The following is a 9,902-nucleotide window of genomic DNA, read 5'->3' on the forward strand; positions in this document are numbered from 1 at the left end:
CAAATCAGGGTCTATTTGATTCTGTATATTGAGTAGTTTTTTTTTTAATATATATAGGTTCACCAATATTATGGGATTAAAATTTTTCAGTAATTATGTTGTTAAATCATTCCCTTAAGCACTGTGAGGTGATCTTCTTTATCTCTTCTGATTAATTTTTACTTGAAAGCTACTTAATCAGATCTGAGAGTGACTACTATTTCTTGCTTTTGGTCTTTATTTGCATGTATTTTATTTTTCTTCCTTTTGCCTTTAGCCTGTGATATCTTTGTCTATAAGTTGAATCTCTTGAAAACAACATATGATTAAATATTTTTTATTCATATGCTAATCTACATCTTTTGATTGGACTGTTTATATTCAGTATTAATATAGAGAAATGAATTTTATTTCCTGCCATCTTAATTTATTTTTGATGCCTAATTCAGACTTGATTCTGTTTTCAATAACTTCTAGTGAAATTCATACATGCACTGGCTCTGATATTTATTTTTCATCTTCCCTATGAACTATTTCATTGAGTATGTTTTATAGTGCTGGTGTAGTGGTTATAAATTCTTTCAGTCTGCTTATTATGGAAAGTCTTTATTTTATCTTCAATTCTGAAGGATAGTTTTGCTTGACATAGCATTCTTGGTTGGAACCTATTATCTTTCAGGGCTTATTATATATTGTTCCAAGCTCTCTTGGCTTTTATGATCTTGGCTAAGAAATCAGAACAAATTCTAATTTGCTTACTGTTTTAGTCATCTTTTTCACTGCTATGACTAAATGACCTGACTAGAACAACTATAGGGGAGCAAAAGTTTATTAGGGGGTTCATGGTTTCAAGGATCTCAATCCACAGAAAATAAACTCTATTCCGGGCTCCAGAGGAGACAGGAATAACATAGCAGTGGAGTGTGGCAGAGGGAAGCATTTCACATGGCAATCAGGAAGCAGAGAGAGAGGTCTCCACTTGCCCCAAACAAACATATACCCCAAAGCCATGCCCCAATTTGCACCTCCTCCAGTCACACCCTACTACTTCAGTTACCACTCAGTTAATCCAAATCAGGGGATTAATTCACCAATTGGGTTGACTCTTATAATCCAATCATTTCTCCACCGAACCTTACTGCATTTTCTCACACATGAGCTTTTGGGGGACACCTCAGATCTAAACCATAACACTTACTTCTAAATGTGACTTCCCATTTATAATTCTATTCTTTTTCTGTATATCGGGCATTTTAATTATAATGTCTCTTGAAGAAAATCTTTTCTTTTAATCTTGTCTATTTAGGCTTTTAAATGCATCTTTTATTTGGATTACCATCTCATTCCTAAGTTTTGGAAAATTTTCTGACATTATTTCATTGAAAATGTTGTACATTTCTTTAGTTTAAATTTTGGTGCATCATGTATGCCAATGATTCTTAGATTTGTTCTCTTAATGTTAACCCAGATTTAATCTATTGGTGATACTTTCAACCAAATATTTATTTTTTATTGAGTCTTTCATTTTCAGGGTTTCTGTTTTATTCTTTTTCAGAATGTCTTATCTGTTTATTGAAATGTTTTTTCACTCTCTCTGTATTCTCTCTTCATTCCTTAGACCTTCTTTTAGTTAATTGAAAAATTTAATAATCAACTTTCTAAATTCTTTCTCTGGCATTTCCTCTACTATGGTGTCAATGAGAGCCGGATACATTGTGATCTATTTCTTGATTTTTCATATTGTTGGTATTTCTATTCATCTTTTGGGATAATTATCTCTTCTATTTTTATATAAGTATTACTCTAGTGAAGTGCTTTTACTTTACTATGTGTCCTGCACTGAGAAAATATCTTGGTGACAATATTTTCACTCAATTTGAACATGCAACTATATCCAGTTTCTAACACCACACTAAGAGGAGATAAAATTACTAATAATTACATCCACTTTAGAACAATGCCTTATACTAATAAATATTTAAAAAGAAAACTTATTAACAATGTTCTTCTGCAGCCCACTAGTCTATTGAAATAGGGTGTTTTCTTTCTGAGATTTCAGATATCATGCAGTTGTTTATCTCAAGTGTGACCCAAAATGCTCAGACTTGTTAGGGGAGTCTGTATGCAGAGTTTCATTGCAGGGTTTCAGTCCTTTCCTGGCTGAAAAACTCCAATGCCCCCTCTTTCTGAGAGTCTCAGACCATGTGATGAAGAAGAAGAGTGGAATCCATCAGCCTATCCTCCAGTTCTTTATGAGGTCTCAATCCATCGACAGCAGGCTGCGTTCCTTGGAGCTCCAGGTGAGATAGGACATCATGGCAGAAGAGTATGGCAGCTCACTTGATGAGCCCTCAAACTTTTCCTGTGAGCCCTCAAACTTTTCCTCCTGCAGTTGTTCAGGTCAGATCTCTTAGTTACAGCAGTGAAAAAGCCGACTAAAACAATATGTATAAAGCATAAATCAATCAGCAAGTATAGTCAGAACAACAACTAAAAAAATTAATAATAAAAAGGAAAAAGAAAAATTCTTAATTAAAAAAAAAATGCTTAAATTTTCCCACTGAGGTAGATGAAGTTGAATATTTACATGCTGTTCCAGACTGTCCTTCTGTCCTGTACTTCTTGGGCTATGTACCTCTAAGAGGGAGTTAGGTTAGGGCTGGGTTAAATCACAGTTCCTATTGTGATTTTTGAAATTCCACCTGCTGGAGTAGGTTGCAAGTGCAGCCAGTTGAAATGACTCTCAGTATTTTTGCTGCACAGAATAAGGAGGATGGAACTGGAAGTACCTTCTATTGAGCTTTTGTATCAATTACTGCTCTTCCTGGTTCAGAGTGGTGCACAGATCTATTTGGGAAGTTCCTGCTTCTGGGAACAAGTTCTAAACAGAACTTTGGACCTTTTTGGTATGTTGTCCAGGTATGTACTCTGGACTGCTTCAATTCTACACCCCTAGGGCTGAGTAAATTTGAATCTTGACTGCATCTGAGTATCTAGAATCTCCCTGGAGTTCTACTTGTAGAGTGGAGTTGACATTCCTCTCCGTATGGGAGGTGCTCAGCACATTTTCCCTGGATTGCCTGCCACCCACACATGAATTTCTAAGTTCCCATCCCTGAATAGAATCATGCCCACCTGCTCAATTTCCCTCCATCATTTTCAGCTGGTCATTCGTGCTACAGAGCTCCACAGGAAATCAGGTTGCAGTATCCTGTCTCCAGTGATATCAGGCCCCTACACAATTTCCCAGCTCCTTTTCTTCCTGGTTATGTGTATTACCAGGCTCAAAGGGACAACAGAATGGACTCTCTGTACCTCCGTCCTGAATACCACTGGATTCACTATTCTCTATAACTGCTTTAGGATCATGATTTGCTTGTGTGTTTTAGGTCACATGGTAAGCACTGTCTGAGACAGAGTGGAAATATTTGTTAAGGACTCTTTGCTTTTGGTACGAACAAGATTGGCCATAAACTCCCTGAACTGGATTTCTCTACCTCAGTAATTAACTTTGAAGTTGAGACAAACAGAGCACATTTGTGTGCCAAATTTGTATACTGTGGTTCTTTTCCTTTGTGTTGCCCCTTGCTTTGAGGTGATATAGCACATTGGTCCTGCCTGGATCAGTGTATTTCCTTTGGGCTCTGGTGAATTTGCTTATGTCCTGTGTTCACTACATCAGGATCTCTGAGATTCTCTGAGTCTCTGATAGATAATGATTTATAACGGTTTTCTTTAGACAACCACAGTGTTAGGAAACTGTATTCCTGTCCTTCAAATTCCAAACAGCAGAGCAAAAGGGAAGTGCTTCCTTCCTCTACTGGATGCCCCCTTTCCTCTTGACATTAGTAATTTGCATTCTCTCCTTTTTATTCATCAGTTTGCCAAGGATTTATTGTTACTCTAATCAATATAAAATACTACAAAATAATGTATTTCATGGAGAATACATAGTAAGTTCTGCCTATTTTTTGATTAATTGATTTCTGCTCTCAAAAATGTTTTGCTTCTTCAGATGGAAGATTAGTTTATTGCTTTATAGTCTTAATTTTTTTAAAAAAATTGCATGATGAGGACTGAAATTTCTAAGCACTGCATTCTATGAGCTCAAATATGTCAGTTTCAAAATATTTTCTAATTTAAAATTTAAATTTCTTCTCAGACACAAGTGATGTTTATCTTTTATTCATTTTAAATTGTCTAGTTACCATTTTGACATTTATTTCTTGATTAATTCCATTGTGGTCAGAAAACATAATTTGTAGGGTTTCAATCTTTTCAGATATCCTGAGTGTTGCTTGGGGGCCCAGCATATGATTAAACTTAATAAATTTTTTTTACATGCACTTGGAAATAATGTGCATTCTACAATGTATGGATGTGTTAGTTTGTATATCATAATTATATAAATTTGATTACTTTCATACTTTATATTTCTTTATTATAATACACACATACACATACTCATGTACATACATCCAACACACATAGATACACATACCACACACACATTTTTCTGCTATTCTATCAATTATGGAGGGGTAACAACTGAAACATTTAACTTTCAACCAGGATTGTGCATTTTATATTTTATGTAAAACTAACCTGTCAGTTTTTGTGAAGGTCCATATTTTTAATTCATCCTAACTTCTATGGCAGAGTTTCTCAGCAGTCTTAGCAGACAACTAGAGTTATAGTCAATTCCCATTTTCTTTGGTGGATATTGAACTGCAGAATTTGTCTTCTAAGAAGTTACAGAAATCTCTGCTTGGTTTTAGAGCCTCTTGGCAGCTGCTTTCTGCTTGGTCCTGCCATTTCCTACTGTACATGCACAGCTGGAAACTAGTGAACATCTTGAGGGGAAATTGCATGCAAAATGTTGTGCTCTCTTCTCTGAAGCTCTGTTTTTCCCTGGAAGTTGGGATCTCAGTTTTCCAAATCTTCAGTGCCTTGATTACAGTCTGTTCACATTTTTTTTTTTTTTTTTTTTTTGCTTAACCCAACTTTTTGAGTTGTTTTCAATGAAAGGGTAAGTCTGATACCAGTACTGTTTCATTGTCACTGTATCTTGTTTATTTCAACTTAATCACAAGCCCTTTGAGGACAGATAGAAAACTATTTTTTAAAAATCTCCACACGTCTAGAACACTAATTAGAATATTATGCATTTAATCTCTAAATAGAAGGAAATATAAATTTTATTTTGCATTTCCTTTCAAGTACTAGAATTCCACATTGCAGGTAAGATAGCAGAATGGAAGAATATTAATACTTTGTAGTTAGAAATAGTTGGTTGCTTGCTTAGTTGGGTGGCACACACCTGAAGTCCCAGCAACTTTGGAAGCTGAAGAGGGAGGATCTAAAGTTCAAGGCCAATCTGGATAACTTCACAAGACCCTATCTCAGAATAAAAGCTTAAAAAGGACTGAGGTTGTAGCTCAGTGATAGAGCTACCAAGTTTCCACACAACCACCTACAAAAGGAAATAGCTGGATACTTGACATATTTTACATTATACACTGTGAAACTTGGCCAGATTATTTAATATGACTTTATGCAGAAAAGCGGATGCTATTTTGTAATGATTAAATTAAAATTAAGTGATGTAACACATATACCATGTTTCCAAAAATACAGTTGATTTTTCTAACTCCCATTTAGCTTAGTAACATATTTTTGCTGAAGTGATCAGCACAGCTTAAATTTTTCCACATAGAACAAGAAGAAGAACAATCTTGGGTACTCTTACAAAGTTCCAATTTTATAGATTTACTGATGGCAGTGACACAGATGACAAGGAGCCTGCTGCTTACCTTCCAGTGCTTCTTCAGTTTCACGGGTGTACTCCAGGGAGTTGGGCATAAACCTGAAAGTGCAACCCAGTGGAAAAGTAGTCTCTCTCTCTCTTTTTTTTTTTCTGCCTCAGAGTTAGCAAAGAATTTAGCCTTCTGAGAAACAGAACTAGAGTTCAAAAACTAACTTAAGCCTCTGCACAGTATCATTTTCTCTTCTCGAATCAAACCACTTGATGTCAAAACGAAGAAATGCTCAGGAGAGCTGTTCTCACATAGCTAAGTTCAACTTCTTTTCATTCAGCAAGGAGACATTACAACCTCAGAAGGACTGGGACTGGATGGAGAGTTTCAGAGACGTGTAAGGTCTAGCCTATCATCTAAATAGACACAGTACTTGCTATCAGCCTATGTGGTAGACAGGTGTTACCTCTGGGAGGTGCAGGCTTCCTACTCATTTTGACTCTAAATCAGTTTTCTTCCCTGCGTGTACCTTATCATTAACTTCTCTACATTTATGCTTAGGAAAACATGCTTCCCCATGAGCTATTACAGCAGAATCTTCAGGGCTTTAAAAAATGGTTTTGTTCTTGAGAAAATAATCTCAGGAATTATGTAAATATAGCACTTGAAAAGAGTTAAAATCGTGTCTGAGAAATAAAGTCTTATGGAAGCACTTACAGCTCTCCCTTTGTTGATTATAGTTAAATTTTAGGCATGAATAGAAAAATGTAAATAAGCCTCTTCTTTACCAAGTAGGGAGATAAAACGTTCAGCAGCACAGTCAAGATCCTCTCAATTTAGTTTAGCACAGGGAGTATTAAAGTTTAATTGAAATGTTGATATTAAAATTTCCCAAATAAAAAAAGAAATAGCAGTAAAGAAAATGATGAGAAAAAACAACCGTTGCCTGAGAAATATCATTTACTCTTCATGATCCTCTATAGCAGATTCATGTCTGAGTTGAGTTTAATTTTCTTCAAGTCATAAATCTAAATGACCCAAACAGCCAGAGATAGTTAGAGCAGATTTTGAAATAATGTGGTCAGTCACGTGGGTGCCTTATCTGTGCTCCTTAAAAGAATCTGTAGGGATGGAGTTACAGCTTGGCTTACGCCCTTCCCATTTTCTGGTTTCTAAAATGGAAATTTTATTTTCTGGTTTTCTTGGAATAATCTACCTTGTAAAAGTGGAGCTGTCAATGGAAGGTATCCATCTATTTTTGTTTCCACACTGAAAAATGAAAGTTCTTTGCCCTGACCTTAGAATATCCTCCAATTTTGAAAAGATACAGCAAAAAGTCTATCCTAGTAGTGAGCATCTTATGTTGATTAAACTGCCAAAATGAGTAAGTAAATGAATAATAAAGATGCACCATCAAAGAAAGGATTCCAGGATGGTCCTTACTTCCTGAGTAGAACCCATGTGAAGTGTGAAACAGTGGTTTCCTCACACAATGGCTTTACAACTTTTCTGTGTTTCTTTAAGAATCTTAAAACATTTGCCAAACCATCAGTTTAAGAAAAAGAATATGGATTATATTTTGTAATTATGAAGCCTATGTAGAAAATTCTATTTGTCTCTATAGAAAAGCAACAAAATGATTTAGTGAAAATACCAGGACCCATTATATTTTTTTTTTGTTAAATCTTGTCTGTATGCCAATTGATCTTAGTATTTCTTTTATAATTTTAAGTCATATGATAGTACAAATATAGTCTAGCTCTTTGTGTACCTTCTCCTGACTCCATTTTTCCTCCTTCTGTTGAAATAATTGCTTCCTGCATGTGGTGCCTTTTTAAAATTTTGGTGTAAGATTTTTGCATGCATACAAATAGGCATACACATACATATATATTTCTTTCTATACATGTATGTTTCTATGTATTATATACACATATGCATTTGGCTTATATATTGTAATGAATTGATTGGGGAGTGCATACAATTAAATCAAAAACATCTCCCATAATATGAATTGCTATGTTTATCTTATAGGCTGAGGGATGTTTATTAAACAAAATCAGCGAAAGTAAGAATCCACAAGTAGCTTGTTTTGCTTATATAGATATTAGTCCTGCCTAAAAACAAGCAAGTAAAAACTGAATATGCCAAAACCCTCCAGAAAACCAAAAACCAAAATCCCAAACTAATTTACTTTTCTATTTGGTGAAATCTCCAAGGGACTACATCTCTTACCAAATTCTGCATAGATTAATTTTGAGGTATATATAATTCTAAGGACATTCGTTAAATTTCCTGTAAAGTCTACCCCATGGCAATGAGCCCATGTTTGCAGCATGGTGAATGTTTAGTGGGAGAGCTGCTTGGATTCTCACTATTCAATAAGAGAAATTCTTCCACAAGGCTCCAAGACACCTGCTCTCATGTACTCATTCTCCAAGCAGGTGGAATGATTTGTCCTTCCCTGACTTCATGTTTTCTGGACTCACATCACATAATTCCAATCTATAGCTAATCCCCAAACACACTGGATGCATAAGAATCTTATTACTGGCAGCCTGTTGCCTCTTGATAGATGTATTTGAGCAGAGAATTGATATAAACATTTTATTCAGAGTCAGAAATGATTTTATTACTAAATTAGATTATTTTAATCTCATTTTTGTCTTCATGAAGAGGCAGGTTCTCTGATTTATTTTCTGATGGTGGCCGAAATACAATAAAAGCTATTGAGACTGGTATTTAGCTGGATAATCAAAAAAGCTGGCTAAAACTGAGAATCATGAAAAATAGCACAATCCCATTTTAAATTTTTTATTTTAAACTAAGAAACAAAAATATACATGCATTCACATTGTGTGTGTGTGTGTGTGTGTGTGTATGTGTGTGTGTGTGTGTGTGTGTGTGTGTGCTCGCGAGCGCGCACACACACGCATTGAAGGAGCAATCCTGGGGATTGAACACGGGGCCGCTTTACCACTGAGCTACACTTCCAGTTTGTCTTAGTGACTGACTGATTGATTGATTGGTTGGTTGGTTGATTGATTTAGAGGGATGGGCAGCAATTTATTTAGGAGAGCAGAGACATATCCAAGGCAGAATTCGAGCTGTCTCAAAGGTGGGAACATTTTGGGCTAAAGCAAGGATTATACATTCAAGGGAGAATGCAGACTATCTCAAGAGCCAGAAGTAACCTTACTTTTTTTAAAAAATATTTTATTTGTTGTTGATGGACCTTTATATATTTATAATGTGTTGAGAATCAACCCAGTAGTTCACACATGCTAGGCAAGTGCTCTACCACTGAGTCACAACCCCAGCCCAGGAACCTTACTTTTTAATTATTATTTAATTTTTTTTTTTTAAACAGGGCCTCACCAAGTTGTCCAGGCTGGCCTCAAGCCTTCCTTAGCCTCATGTACTGGGATGACAGGTTTGTGCCACTGAATCTAGTCATTTACTGTTTTAAGTAGTGTTAAGATCCTGTGTTAGAGTGCTATCTATTGACTAGATTCCTGTTTATTGTTTTTGCAGCACAAAACCATCCACAGAAATCTATGATTCTCAGGTTTAGCATTAGAGTAAAACACAATTTTAAGGACAAGGAAATTTTGCTTTTTTTTCTTGCTTGTACATTGGCTCACACATTCTTCAAAAGCATTTTGATGTAGGAAATTATGATAGCCAAGTTTTTTGAAAATATTCAAGTAAATTTTCACAGAAACACATCACTTTTGGCACTTCTATTTCAGCAATGTATGTACTATTTAAGCAACAAAATTGTCTTAATGAGTGTGTTTGCTAGTGTTGTGAGTTTGAGAACTCTACAACCAACTCATGTAGTACACTGCATTCTATTTGTGGAAGAGGAGTGCCAACCATACCTGTGGGGAGTCCACTAGCTGAGACCATTTACTAGGTTACAGAAATAGATGATCTTAATTAATGCTCACATTGGTAAAGTAAAATGCTTTAAGAGATTTTTTTTCCCCTGAGGCTATAGTCACAGCAAGGAAAGCAATGTGGGACTCCATTTCTTTGATTTTAATTAGCCATTTCTGAGAGAACTGGAAAGATGATAGTGTAGGGTATCAGAAAAACTTTTCAATTTTATGTTTCATCCAAGTAGCAGAATCTATTACACAGAGGGTGATTGTCATTAACAGA

This window comes from Callospermophilus lateralis, chromosome 10 (genome assembly GCF_048772815.1).
Source record: "Callospermophilus lateralis isolate mCalLat2 chromosome 10, mCalLat2.hap1, whole genome shotgun sequence".
NCBI classification, from domain to species: Eukaryota; Metazoa; Chordata; class Mammalia; order Rodentia; family Sciuridae; genus Callospermophilus; species Callospermophilus lateralis.